Source organism: Petromyzon marinus, chromosome 79 (genome assembly GCF_048934315.1).
Source record: "Petromyzon marinus isolate PM22_M1 ecotype Great Lakes invasive population chromosome 79, UKy_Petmar_22M1.pri1.0, whole genome shotgun sequence".
NCBI lineage: Eukaryota > Metazoa > Chordata > Hyperoartia > Petromyzontiformes > Petromyzontidae > Petromyzon > Petromyzon marinus.
The window spans coordinates 24,148,452-24,161,112 of record NC_133745.1 but is presented as its reverse complement, the minus strand read 5'-3'; the positions used below and the strand labels follow the sequence as shown (position 1 = coordinate 24,161,112).

The following is a 12,661-nucleotide window of genomic DNA, read 5'->3' as shown; positions in this document are numbered from 1 at the left end:
ACAATAAAAGCCATTCGCCACTCAAAATTGGTGACGTCAAAAAAGTGTTTGTGCCAGGCTAAGTGCACATTGAGGTCATGTGGACTGTCGAAGGCTCATGGGCAGTAGGTTACAGGATAGATAAAGGTGTCATGGGTTGAGTGACAGGGATGACTGGCAGATCTACCACCTGTGCTCCCTACTGTTCCACCTTGCTGCATTTTACTCATTCTGCACTCCGCTCGTTGTTGTGAGCATCACTCCTCCGCCCTCCGTTATTGCTGGAGGCGGACATCCTTCACAAAACTCCTCCAGAGACGCTGATCTTGAAACCACTGGTCGAGCTGTTGGCAAGCCCAAACAGCTCCACCATCCTTCTGTTACACTGCAGTCAAACTCTTGCCTATAGCGATAAGCCCCTTATATCTGGACAAACAGAAGCTGTTTGGGTACACAGTGACTGGGCATTTGGGCTACATGACCCAGCCAATGCTGCCTCACCTGCCTTAGTATCTCACTGATGGGCATTTGTCCAGATCATTCAAGGATCTAAGCTGCTCACATAATCTAGTTTGTTAAGCCCACGGTGGATCGTAGACAACTTGAATATGCAAAACCAGTGTGGATGTTCCTTTAAAAGGGATCCAAATTTCTCAAATGTAGAGAAGGGAGGGGATATCTGGCTGAGAAGACCCAGAGCTTTACATGGAGCGACAGGCAATGTAGCATTCACAGTGTGTTACGCAGCTGAGATAATTATGTTCAACCGATTCGGAGCATGACCTCTGCTGCCAAACTGGAGCTAGTCACATGCACCCTTTCCAGGTATGGAAAATTGTTCTGCTCTGTCCAAAACTGCCCCACTGCTCATGGGGAGTGGAGGGATGGGAGAATACGATGACAGAATACCCAGGCAGGTGCTTTGTTTTATGTGGGGATGAACGTAAACCCCATTTCTTAGTAGTACTCTCGAAGTTCAACAAAAGCTTCTCCAGCTCATACTGGATATAATTCTTATGGTGGGGATGGTTGTAATGTGGAGGTGGGCAGTGGTAATGCACGCTCCTGTCTAATGAGGAACCAACAGTTTGGGACAATTTCAAGATTATGTAAACAACGCCGCCAAGACCAGCCCAACAACCTGTTGCAATATTGGAAATGAATGGATTAGTGATTAAACGTGGTGTTTAATTGAAAAACGAACGTAAAAACTGCTACAAGGGCCTAAGAAGGCAATGCAAAACTCAGATCTGGCATGAACAGAGGGGGCCTGATGGAAAAGCTGCAGCAGTTGAATAATAACTCTCAGTCAAATAAAGGATGACTTTGCAAACTTCAGTCAGCTCAGGGGAGCCTACTTTAATATTTCCTGCGCAATTACAAATGCCAGTGGCAAGCTCCTCAGCAGTTGAAGGCGGAAACTAGCATGCTAGAAGTAATTATGCTCCCAAATGCAGAATCGCTCTTCGTCATATCCCTTTGAAGAGCTCATGCAAGCCACAGCAACCAAAGACCCTACACCTTCTGCATTGAGCCATTTGAGTATAAAGTGAGAGGTACCCTAAGAAAAATGAAAGAAATCACTAGTATCCAACACTTGCAATATCAGAGCAGAAATGCTGACACCCAGAGGCTCAACTATCATCACATGGGTGAGTAAGATCTTTTAACACACGTGGAGGGCAGGCTTGAAACCAGCTTTCAATGATGCAGCCTTTTTGGTTGGACTGCAGGCAGTCTTACTCGTGCCGTGTCAGTCATAGAAGTTGTTGGACCATACTTATATTTGCCTCAAGCAAGTCTTGACGAACAAAGTGGGGTATAATCTGCTGAGTAGTGTAGTGGAGGCTGTGAAATGAGAAATAATCAATTAGAGTGCCTTTAAAAAGAGCCTCTGTCAAGGTGATGTGCACATCAGTGAGATACAATCATCATTGGGAACAAGGAGGTGTACATTCAGCCTACATTTCTAAAGAGAGAACATAAAGTGATGATCACAGGAGAAATCTGTGGATGGTAAGTGACAGGCCCAAATAATTGCATCAAAAGAAAAGGGAATGAGTGACCTCCGAATGAGTAAAGGTTGATTAGAAGTTCCAACAGGAAGCCTTGGTTGCTGGGCGGAGAATGAGTGAAGGGGAGTAAAGCGAGATGGTAGGGACGATATAGGAGAACATTGGGAGGGGAATAAGATTATGGGAGAGGCAAGCAGGAGCGTGTCCATGGTGGAACTTGAAGACAGCAAAGGGGATATTGTGCTTGATGCAGAAATTAATCGGATACCAGTGGAGGGATCAAACACGATCACAGCTTTACCAATTAAAAACCAGGCAACAGAAACAAACATGAGTACAGTATTACCAAAGACAAGACTGTCACACTATATAAAGTCCCACTAATTTCATGGATCGTTATTAAACAAAGGTGTCGCTTTAATCGACATTGTGAACTCGGGATGTTACGGGACAATGAGTCCCATAGGCAACGCCACGGGCTGAAGGGCACAGTGAGGGCTATCACTCCCTCGACTGACTGTGCGCGAGTAACTGACTTCAGCCTCTATTGACGATCTCTGTGAACAGGGAGGTGGAAGCCAATAGAGTTCATGTCAACAACAAAAACCGTGACCTTTAAAGAGACAATGCTCCTGTTAAAGTACGATTGACAGTACATTACCATTTTTACATGCTTCAGAGTACTATACCCATTTTAGAAGCAGCGTTGCTTTGTAGATTGATTTTGTTACTGATGGAGATAGTAAAAAAAGCATGTGGCAAGATGAGACGTTCATTCGAATCCGTGTTCTCAATGTCCTAGCCCCTTGGCATAGCCCCTAGGCTCAAGCACAAGACACTGATACTATTTTACTCAACACCCACCTCTATAACCCCCCTAATCGCTCCCCCTCAATCCCGCTATCTCCCCCTCCCCCCATCGCGATGTTATTTATCTTCCAAAAAAACTTCTTCGATAACACCGCTTTGAAATGAAATGTTTATAGTAAGAAACGATTCAGGCAATGGCCCTTTTGTCACAGCACTTCAGTCTCCTCGACTTGTGACATCGGCACCACCCATGAGGAGGCCGCATTTGTTGCACTCCAAGATGGCTTGGTGAACGCCCCTCCCCTCCACTACCCCGACTTTTCCTTGCCGTTTGTCCTTGATACAGATGCTAGTAACACTGGCATTGGAGCTGTTCTGTCTCTAGTTGTCAATGGCATCGAGAGTGTTATCGCATAAGGAAGCAGAGTGCTGTCTCCGGCTGAACAGCGGTACTGTGTCACACGCTGATAACTGTTAGCTATCGTGTTTTTCTTGCAACAGTATCTTCCATATTTGTATGGGAGAGACTTTGAGGTGCGCTCGGACCACGCGGCGCTGCAGTACGCGCTGCAGGTTGACCAGCCATCTGGCGAACTTTCACGCTGGTTGGAGGTCCTCCGTGACTACTCTTTTCAGGTTACCTATCGCAAAGGCTCCCATCACACGAACGCGGACGCCCTCTCGCGATTACCCACGAACGAGAGTTGCGCAAGTTTTTCGGGCTCCGGTCGCTGTAAGCCGCGCAACGAACACTCGCCCCCTACCCTTACGGCATCGGCCGAGGTTGTAACATCTGAGGGAGCTGGGGATCCAGTGGCGCGTGATGCTGTCATTGGATTGGACCACGAAGAATGGGGGCGCCTCCAGGTTGAGGACGCTTCCCTGCTTAAATTGCGATGCGGAGTCAGAGAGACTGATGGGGGCGAGGATCGATGGGGTGTCGCCTCTTTCATTCTCAGAGGTGGATTGCTCATGCATTGGGACGGAGAGATGCGATGTTCCAACATTGTTGTGCCCACCGCCCTGCGGGGTAAGGTCATTTGTTGCACTTGGGTGTGCATAAACTAGCATTGGCCACACGTAAGTCGGATTTCTTCTGGCCTGGCATGGCTGAGGATGCTGCTAATTTGTTGAAGGGGTGTGTGCAGTACACGCGGTAGAAGCCGCTCGTGGGAATAAATATTTTCTGGTGGGAGTCGAGTATTTCTCATGATGGCCTGTGGCCTGGCCGCTTCCCAAACAGTTGGCGGCAAAGATCACTGAGGCATTCCTCAATGGCTATGTAATTGTAGTGGCATGGTTGAACATGATCGCCACTAATCATAGCCGGCAGTACTAGCTTGTGTCAGTAGGGAGCAGAGGGGAGGCTGAACCTGCTGGATTAATGATGACGGGCCGTTGGCCAAGGCAATCCCTGGGGGAGCATCGTGACCAACGGTCGGGACCCCAGATCCCGGGAAGGGGGCTGGGGAGATGATGTCATTCTCCAGACCCTCGGAGACGGTCCTAGAAGGAAGGCGTGGCCAGGGGCGGAGTGAGCCAGGAGCCTATATATAAGTCAGGTCCCTGAGCGGTCCCAGCAGTTGTTGTCCGGCCGAAGACTGAAGAGCATCCTGGAGCCCTGAAGAGTAGAGCCCAATGGGCAGAGCCGAACCCCTGGCTAGGGTCGGCTCGAGCTTGTACCAGTGAAAGCTCCAGCTGATAACCAGTGAAGACTCAAGCGAAGACTCAAGCCCCAGCAGTATAGATGTCATGATAGCCAGTGAGAGGCAAGCTAGTCTGGAGGGACTACCTCCATAGAGTATCGGGTGAAAGGGGCCATTACCCCATTGTGTAATAACCTGTTAATGTTATAATAAATGTGTTGCCTCAGAGTAAGCTTCCTCCAGTTTATTACCCACTACATAATGGACAAGAGTGCTCCCGAACGTCTTCTGAACAATCAGGGCAAAACATTTTCTTCAAAATTATTGCAAGAGGTGTGCGTTAGTTGTGAACCAAGAAAGTACGCATGTCACCGCACAATCCGCAGATGGATGGTATGGTTGAGGTGGCTGCACAGAACTCTGACCTCCATGTTGAGTCATCAGGTCAGCGAGAACACGACCCCCTGATTCATGTTCAGTTACAAGCCGCACCCAACAAGGCTAAATCTTAAATCTCTGACTCCGTGTGCTGTACCCTTCAAAAGCTTTCAGAAGTGCGGGAGACTTCCAGGGTAAATTCTGATTCGTGCCGATTGGCCAATGAATGGCTGAGGGGCTTCCGTACTTCAAAAACATGAATGGGCACCTGGGGACAGAGCTTGGTTGCACTGTCCACAGGTACCGGTGGGTACATCGCCCAAATTGCTCAAACCCTGGAGAGGGCTGGTTGATGTGATTCGGGTCATTCGACCGCAGTGTGTCCAGATCCGCTTGGGGCGGCGGAGTTGATTTGTACACTCCTCTTGCCCTAAGCCCTTTATTGCTCCCTGTGAGTTTGTTCCATCTCCACACTGTGGGCGCCGAGGGACAGATGTGTCCGGCGAGCTGGCATGTGTGCACGTTGAGGTTGGTCCTCAGCGGAGTCGTGTGCTTCCTCCCTCAGGTGCCGCGCGCCTGATGTCCCCCGAGCCGCCGCCTGCGCTGTCTTCACTTGATTCGAGAGAGGAGAACCCGTCGACCCGGCCTACTGCTCTTCGTGAGGAGCCGGATTCGACTGGACAGTTGCATATTCCCCCTGGGACCTCCAGGGAGAGTGAGCCCACCTCCACTGGAGGCCCAGCCACGAGGACTCGCTCAAAAACTCTTCGGATTTTGTGACACCCATGCACACACACTCCCACACCATCAGTTGCTTGTCACACTCAGTAGGCCATATCGGTTATTGGCTGAACCTAGCCTTTGTTGTGCTTATGGGTATTGTTACACGGTGAGGATGGGAGTTGTTGGTGATGGAGGGGATTCCGTGCATTCGCGTTTTATATTTTCTCGTGTTGTTCTGTACATTTGCAGCTAGTGTATATATTGTATAGGTGGGCTTGGTTATTTATATGCTATTTGTTATTGTTATTGAGGCACACATAGCGTTTAGTCACTTTTACTCGCTTTTTTCACCTTATTCACTTAAGCAACCATTGGAAAGATGTTCTAAATCATACCAAACATTAAACTAATTTTCAATGGTATTTATCCAAATAGTGATATACCAAACTTTCATAGACGCTTATTTCACTTCACACCTACATTTGTAAACTCCCCCCCCGCCCCGTGCCGGTCCTCTACGTTCCAATTCACACCCCCTCCCCCCCTCCGTGCCGGTCCTCTTGTGCATTACGGTCATTTTATGCTAATTCCTTTGTCAAAGCATTTTGTTTCCTCCCACACAGCTTAAAAGGACGCGACCTGGGATGGACTGTCTTCACTCCAACGCTGTCCTCATGACAGTACGGTCCCCTTCACCTGATGAAGGCCACTTGTGTTGTGGAAGAAACGTCATGATTTTTGTTGTTTTATTTTTTGCCTACGTGACTTTACCGAATAGAACCAAAGAGTATGGATCCTTGCAGTCACGAAAGCTTCAAATCTAGAACTTATTCACTTGGTTAGTTTTAAGGGGGAGTTGACAGCCAGGACGGCTGAATGCTACGAATGGGGGGGGGGGGGGGGTAATGTAGTGACATCGGGAATGCCACTGTGTAGTGCCGGCCTGAGAGGCACGGCGTGCGATGTAATTACATCACCGACACCCCATATATGTGGGTGTAGTACCAGCCCTAGTGGGGCTTGGTGAGCGCTGAGTCATGGCGCTGAGTGGCACCACGTGTGGCGTGCAGTGCTGTTCTCTATAGGAGGGGTGTGAAAGTGTCAACCATGAATGAGGTTAATGTGGGCCATTGCACTCTGGTTGACCCTGGAAGGTACATGACGGGTAAAGTCTACACAGGGGCCCCAAGTTGGGGCTAGTGGGTAGTCACGTATCAGGGCGAGATCTTGCAATAGGAATCGAGAAGGTAGTCGTGGCCAAGGGCAGAGCCGGCCACGACTGGTGAGCATATAAACCGGGTCCCCAGAGGGACCGGGGTTCAGCTTTGCTGTTGTCTTCTGAAAGATCTACATTCAACGTCCGTGAAGAGTCACCAACACATGGGCAGGACTCAAGCTGGAGTCCTGCTCATTGTAGCTATCCCAGAGTGTTAGCACAGATAGCCTGGTGGTCCACCACCATAGGTTGTTATCTGGTAAAAGGGAAGTTACCCCTTCGTGTTGGTATAAATAAATTTGTTGCCTCCAAAGAGTATGTCTGCGACTCAATTGAACCGACTACACAATGGTGCAAAGGTCAGTAAAGTGACCGAGGCCACCAGGGGCTGTACCAGTATACCACATCAGATTAACAAGGGGCTCAGTGGTGGCAACAAGTTATCCCCTTCGCCTGGAATGCAGGAGGTCGTGGGTTCGATTCCAACCCCGACGCCTGGATATTTGGAGTTTGCATATTCTCCCCGTGGTGGCGTGGGTTTTTCTCTGGATCCTCGAGTTTTTTTCCCTCCACATTTAGAAATATGCGTTTACAGTATTTGGCTGCTACAAATTTCCACGTGATAAGCCACTTCGTTGAGCTACGATTTGTGGCCAGGTTGCTTTTGAAAAACAGCTATATAGCTCAGTGGACCTTACTTGGTACAATAAAATAAAAATCTGCCGATTCCTGGAGTTATACTATAGGAAGGCCTGGGTACCCAAGGGACCAGATTACAGCATCTGTCAGTTCAATGAAAAATCTAATAGCTTAGTGAACTTTGCCTGGTTCATAAAATATTTTGTTAGTGTTTAACCTCACGTGACAAACAATAAATCCAACAAACACACCCAGTGCTGAAATGCACTGAAAAACAGTAAATGTACCAGAATGAAGCAGTACACATCTTGTCAAGTTGTATTTATGCAACAAAGAAAACTAAAGAAAAATAACCAAATCCACATTAGATGTGGATGTGATCATAAAGTAAAGCACTTCTGGATAATGGGCACCCTATGCCCTGTCGGTCGTGTTGATTTTTTACCATATTTCACCATGCTGACTAGTGCGGGTTGGTGAAGCGAGGGGGGCAGAACTGATTCATTTGTCACTCGCCTCTGGATTTAGTCCATGGGTGTGTAGTGATGTGCGCTAAACACTGCAATTAGACGACCCCACATGCCCTGGGCACCCTTTCGCATGAGATATTCAAACTCAATCTATTTTGCAGGTGAAATATTTCTGAAATAAAAATGCAATGAAGGAAAACAGAGAAACTGCCATGACACGGTGCACAGGTGTGAATTAATATATTATAATAATCAGTCACACGACTGACCATACAAGGCAAGCACACCATGGTGGTGTTTCCCAGCGCCTATCTCGTGACTCGGTATGGGAATCGCTGCGGCGGTGTCCGCTTGTGCAGCTCCATGCGACCCACAGCAGACGCGCGCTCCCTACAGAGGATCCACGGTCGTGCGTCGTCTACACCTACAGCACGAGCTCCAACACAAACATCCCCCATGGAGCTCCACAGACTGGTGGGGCAAGTGCTGTTATTGAGCTCCTATGAAGGCTGGCATAGTACACGAAATGGTAAGTGGTCAGAACCACGCCGGACCGCCTTTGTCTCCCCAATGTGTGATGTTTACACACCGCCCCAGATACTAATTTGCGTTACACACACATTTACCTCCCTACCCCCCACCGCACACACACTCACACACTACACCGTTTTCCACACACACACATTTAAGCACCAATCAAAAATCCCCCGTGTATCCTACACAGGTGGTTTATATTCTGGACCACACCACCCACCGTCCCCCATGCACCACGAACTCCCCACACTCACCCACGCTGTGAAGTGTCGAGTCGCCCCGCGTCTCTCGCCCCTGACGCGGCCCAGTTCCCCGTGTAGCCTCCTCTCCCGTGCTCTCAGCCTCTGGCCCTGACGCAGCAGAAAGGAGAGGGGTGGAGGGGTGACGGGAGGAGTGAAAGGAGCGTTGAGGGGAGGGTTGGGGGGAGGATCGGTGGGAGGGGTGGGAGGGGTGGGGTGGGGTGGGTGGGGTGGGGTGGGTGGGTGGGGTGGGTGGGGTGGGGTGGGTGGGTGGGGTGGGTGGGTGAGGTGGGGATGGGTGGGGATGGGTGGGGATGGGTGGGTGGGGTGGGTGGGGTGGGTGGGGTGGGTGGGGTGCCCCTTGCTTTCTTCCGCCCCTCCCCCCACCTCTACTACTTATTTTAAGCCTCTGTCTGTTCATCCCTCCGGCCCCTTTTTTCTTGCTTCTCTGTCCGTCTTTCCTCTTCTTACCTCTTGTGTCCCTGTATATGTATTTCTGCTATCTTATACCTCGTATTTGTTCACTCTGTCTATGCTGGTATGTTCAACCCAGAGGATGAACACGAAATTTAGCACTCTTCTGAAATTCGTGGTCTGCCAGGCAGGTGTCTAACTGTGTCGTTGGCCGACTGGTTTTGCATCACGTAAATTTTTCTTAGGTTTTTTGAATTCTCGTCTCTCATCTTCTTGTTGTATTTACCTCCGTGCAGTTTAACGCTCTCTATGTGTTGCGCTGATGTCACCCTATGTGCTATTTGTTTTTACACCTGATGAAGATCGCTTGTGTTGCGGTCGAAACGTCGTGATTGATTTATTTTAATATAATTTTATGGTATTTCTACATACGTGACTTTACCGAAAAAACCAATGAGTTAATCAATGGTTCTCTGTGTGAGTGAGTCTATGTGTCTCCATGTGAGTGAGCCTATGGCTCTGTGTCAGTGAGACTTTGGCTCTCTGTGTGAGTGTACTCTGTGAGTGAGTCTATGGCTCTCTGTGGGAGTAAGTGGGTCTCTAAGGCCACAACCATCTTGCCCCCTGCCCAGTGCGTCCACCTGGTTGAGCTGCAGGAGTCTATTGTCCACCGCTCCAGACCGCACAGATATCCGACGTCCACCTCCAGCACAGACACCAGCAGATTCTTAAACCTGGTTGTGGAAGTAAGGACACGAGAGGGGTAATAGTCAACCACCATTACCACCATCAATACCACCATTACAACCACCAAAATCACCGCTATCGTTAACACCACCATCAATATCACCACCTCCACCACAACGATCACTATCAAAATCACAATACTCTTTGGTTCTTTAGGTAAAGTCACGTAGGTAGAAAAAAATAATAGATCACGACGTTTCGATCGCAACACAAGCAACCATCATCAGGTGAAAAAATATAGCGAGAAAGCTGCTGAAACACAAAGTTATATTGGCTTGAGATAAGCTCAGCCCAAGGGTAAGTGGGCGGGGCTAGAGGTAGAATTTGCATGTAAATACAACACCACATCGTGGAAAAGGAAAGAGAGACACAGACACCGAGAGACATCCACACACAGAGAGAGGCACACACAAAGAGACACACGAGAGACGCATATAGAGAAAAACACACCGGCAGAGAGAGACACCCACACAGACAGATGCAGAGAGAGATAGACACAGAGAGAATTACATAATTGCCCATGAATTACTATGGTGTGACAATGTCAATTACCAATGTCAAAGGGAACATCAATGAATGGTAAATGTGGGGTAATATCCCCAGAAGAGCATGTAGACTACATTAAAAATTAAAATAATCAGGCAATATAATATCACATATGGGTTCAGTTTAAAGTTTACTTATGAAAAATAATCCTGAAATAATTGTGCTCCATAGATAATCTTAATGGTCAAGTTACATAAACATCACGGAATCACTTAAGCTGACCATTTAAAAAGACATTAATTCCAAGATGTTGAGCAAAGGAAATTGTTTGGAAGTTCATCTCACACCAAGTACATGTTACTATAAATCTAAATCTGCATAGTTCTCGATCAGCAAAGTCGCAAACATGTTTTACCACAAGCAAGGAGTTCGGTGTAAAGCTGTTAAGCAAATTAACCACTGCACACGGTTTTAAAGTTCTCTGCCTCAAAGACAGCACTCTACCAAGTGTCACGACGCAGCTGCACACGCCGCATGACAATAGGCGGAGTGAGAGAATCTAAGGAGACACTGACCCTGTCAAAGGGGATCCCATGTCTAGACTCTAGAGTATTTGTGGCTGGTGCTACACATTTCTATGTGATTAGCCATTTAGCTGATCTATCATTTGTGGACAGGTCGCTTCTGGAAAACAGCCACATAGCTCAGTGGGTCTCACCTGGTAAAATAAAAATAGTTTATAGAGTTCGTTCTGCCTCAACGCGTGTTTTCATAACGCCATTTGGATATGGCACGATGGATGTAATAGGGAACACGTTTTATAACGCGGATGCTAAATGGATATAACGCGATTGAGTCAACAGAACCACGTCGCGCGAGTAGGAATGTGCGGTTGTACGGCTGCCTGGGCACAGCGTCACACGAGGCATTGGGATGCTGCTGGATGCTTCCTGATGCTCCCCACGCGCCTCAGTCTTTGTTCAGCCGACACACGCATCTCACGCTGTTATCACGGACTGTGCTTTACCCTGTATTAGTCATTGTAACGAGGGAGTTTACACAACGCGGTGTTATTCAGCAACGCAACTGCCGCGTTATAGAACACTGCAGTAAATATTGTCGCGGTGTGGAAGGAGCAATGAACGTCATCTTGTGGCATGGAAAGGCATCGCAGCCCTAGCGAGCAGCCAGAGACAAAGCCTGCACGCACGGCAAAGTTGTGATTGACCCGGGGACTATTAGCAAGTGACACGTATGGACTAATGGTTACTCTAAATGACGATGTTGACGATGGTTATAACGTGCTACAAATATGCAAAACGCACATCGCATTAGCTCTGACAAATAGCGGACTTTTTTAAAGTTATCGTTTACAATGGTTAATTTGTATATCATGCCAAGTGAGTAATTTGCGTGTGGACCCTGACAGCGGCACTCAATGTCCAACTCTTGCGAATGCTCTCAGGGGATCTTTACCGTGCGCTGCGTTCACTCACTCAGCCCCAATCTCCCTGTCGTGAACTCACCACTCACCCACTCACTCACCTCACCCTTCAACTCACTCACCCTCCTCACCTATTAATTCTCCTCATTAACTCACTCACCCTGCAATCCCCCCCCCTCCATCACCCGGCACTCACCGCCTGTCCGTGACCACCTCTCCCGTGCCTACAACCACAAACACCACCACCACCTCTCCCGTGCCTACAACCACAAACACCACCACCACCTCTCCCGTGCCTACAAACACAAACACCACCACCACCTCTCCCGTGCCTACAAACACAAACACCACCACCTCTCCCGTGCCTACAACCACAAACACCACCACCACCTCTCCCGTGCCTACAACCACAAACACCACCACCACCACCTCCTGCTGCTGCTGCTGTCGCGGTCTCCGCGTGGCGCCGCGGGTCCAGGGGGAGGCCTCGCGGCCCAAGAGCGGCGCCACGGCTCCCCCCCTCCCGCTCCTGGCCCCTCCCCCTCGTCCCTCCTGGCCCCTCCCCCTCGTCCTTCCTGGCCCCTCCCCCTCCTGGCCCCTCCCCCTCGTCAATCCTCCTCCCGTTCGCGACGTGGAGTGAACTCAGCCCCGCCCCCCCCGCCCCCACCGCCCCCCCCCCCCTGCGCGGCCCCGCTGCCCATTACAAGAATGGCGGGAAGCGGTCGCGGGGCCTACCGCGCGCCGCCTCTCGCGTGATTGGCTCGCTTCGCGTCACGTGGGGAAGGCGGAAGAAGAGTATGGGGGAGGAGCTGCGCGGTAAGGGGCGGGGCCGTGGAGTCACGTGGTGGGCAATGATTGCCAATAAGTGGGCAGGGATGGCTGTACGTCACATCCGGTGATATAGGACACGCCCCTTCGTGA

The 12,661-nt window shown here is 49.4% G+C and overlaps 1 protein-coding gene across 1 annotated transcript in view; it reads right to left on the bottom strand.

The window, feature by feature from the left end:
* LOC142907489 (NACHT, LRR and PYD domains-containing protein 3-like) overlaps positions 1 to 8,781 on the bottom strand; it is a 32,881-nt gene extending 24,100 nt beyond the window's left edge. Inside the window, exon 1 of the mRNA XM_076057061.1 lies at positions 8,665 to 8,781. The gene's annotated coding sequence lies outside the window, so the exon portion shown is untranslated. The remainder of the gene's footprint in view (positions 1 to 8,664) is intronic.
* Positions 8,782 to 12,661: the final 3,880 nt, after the last annotated feature.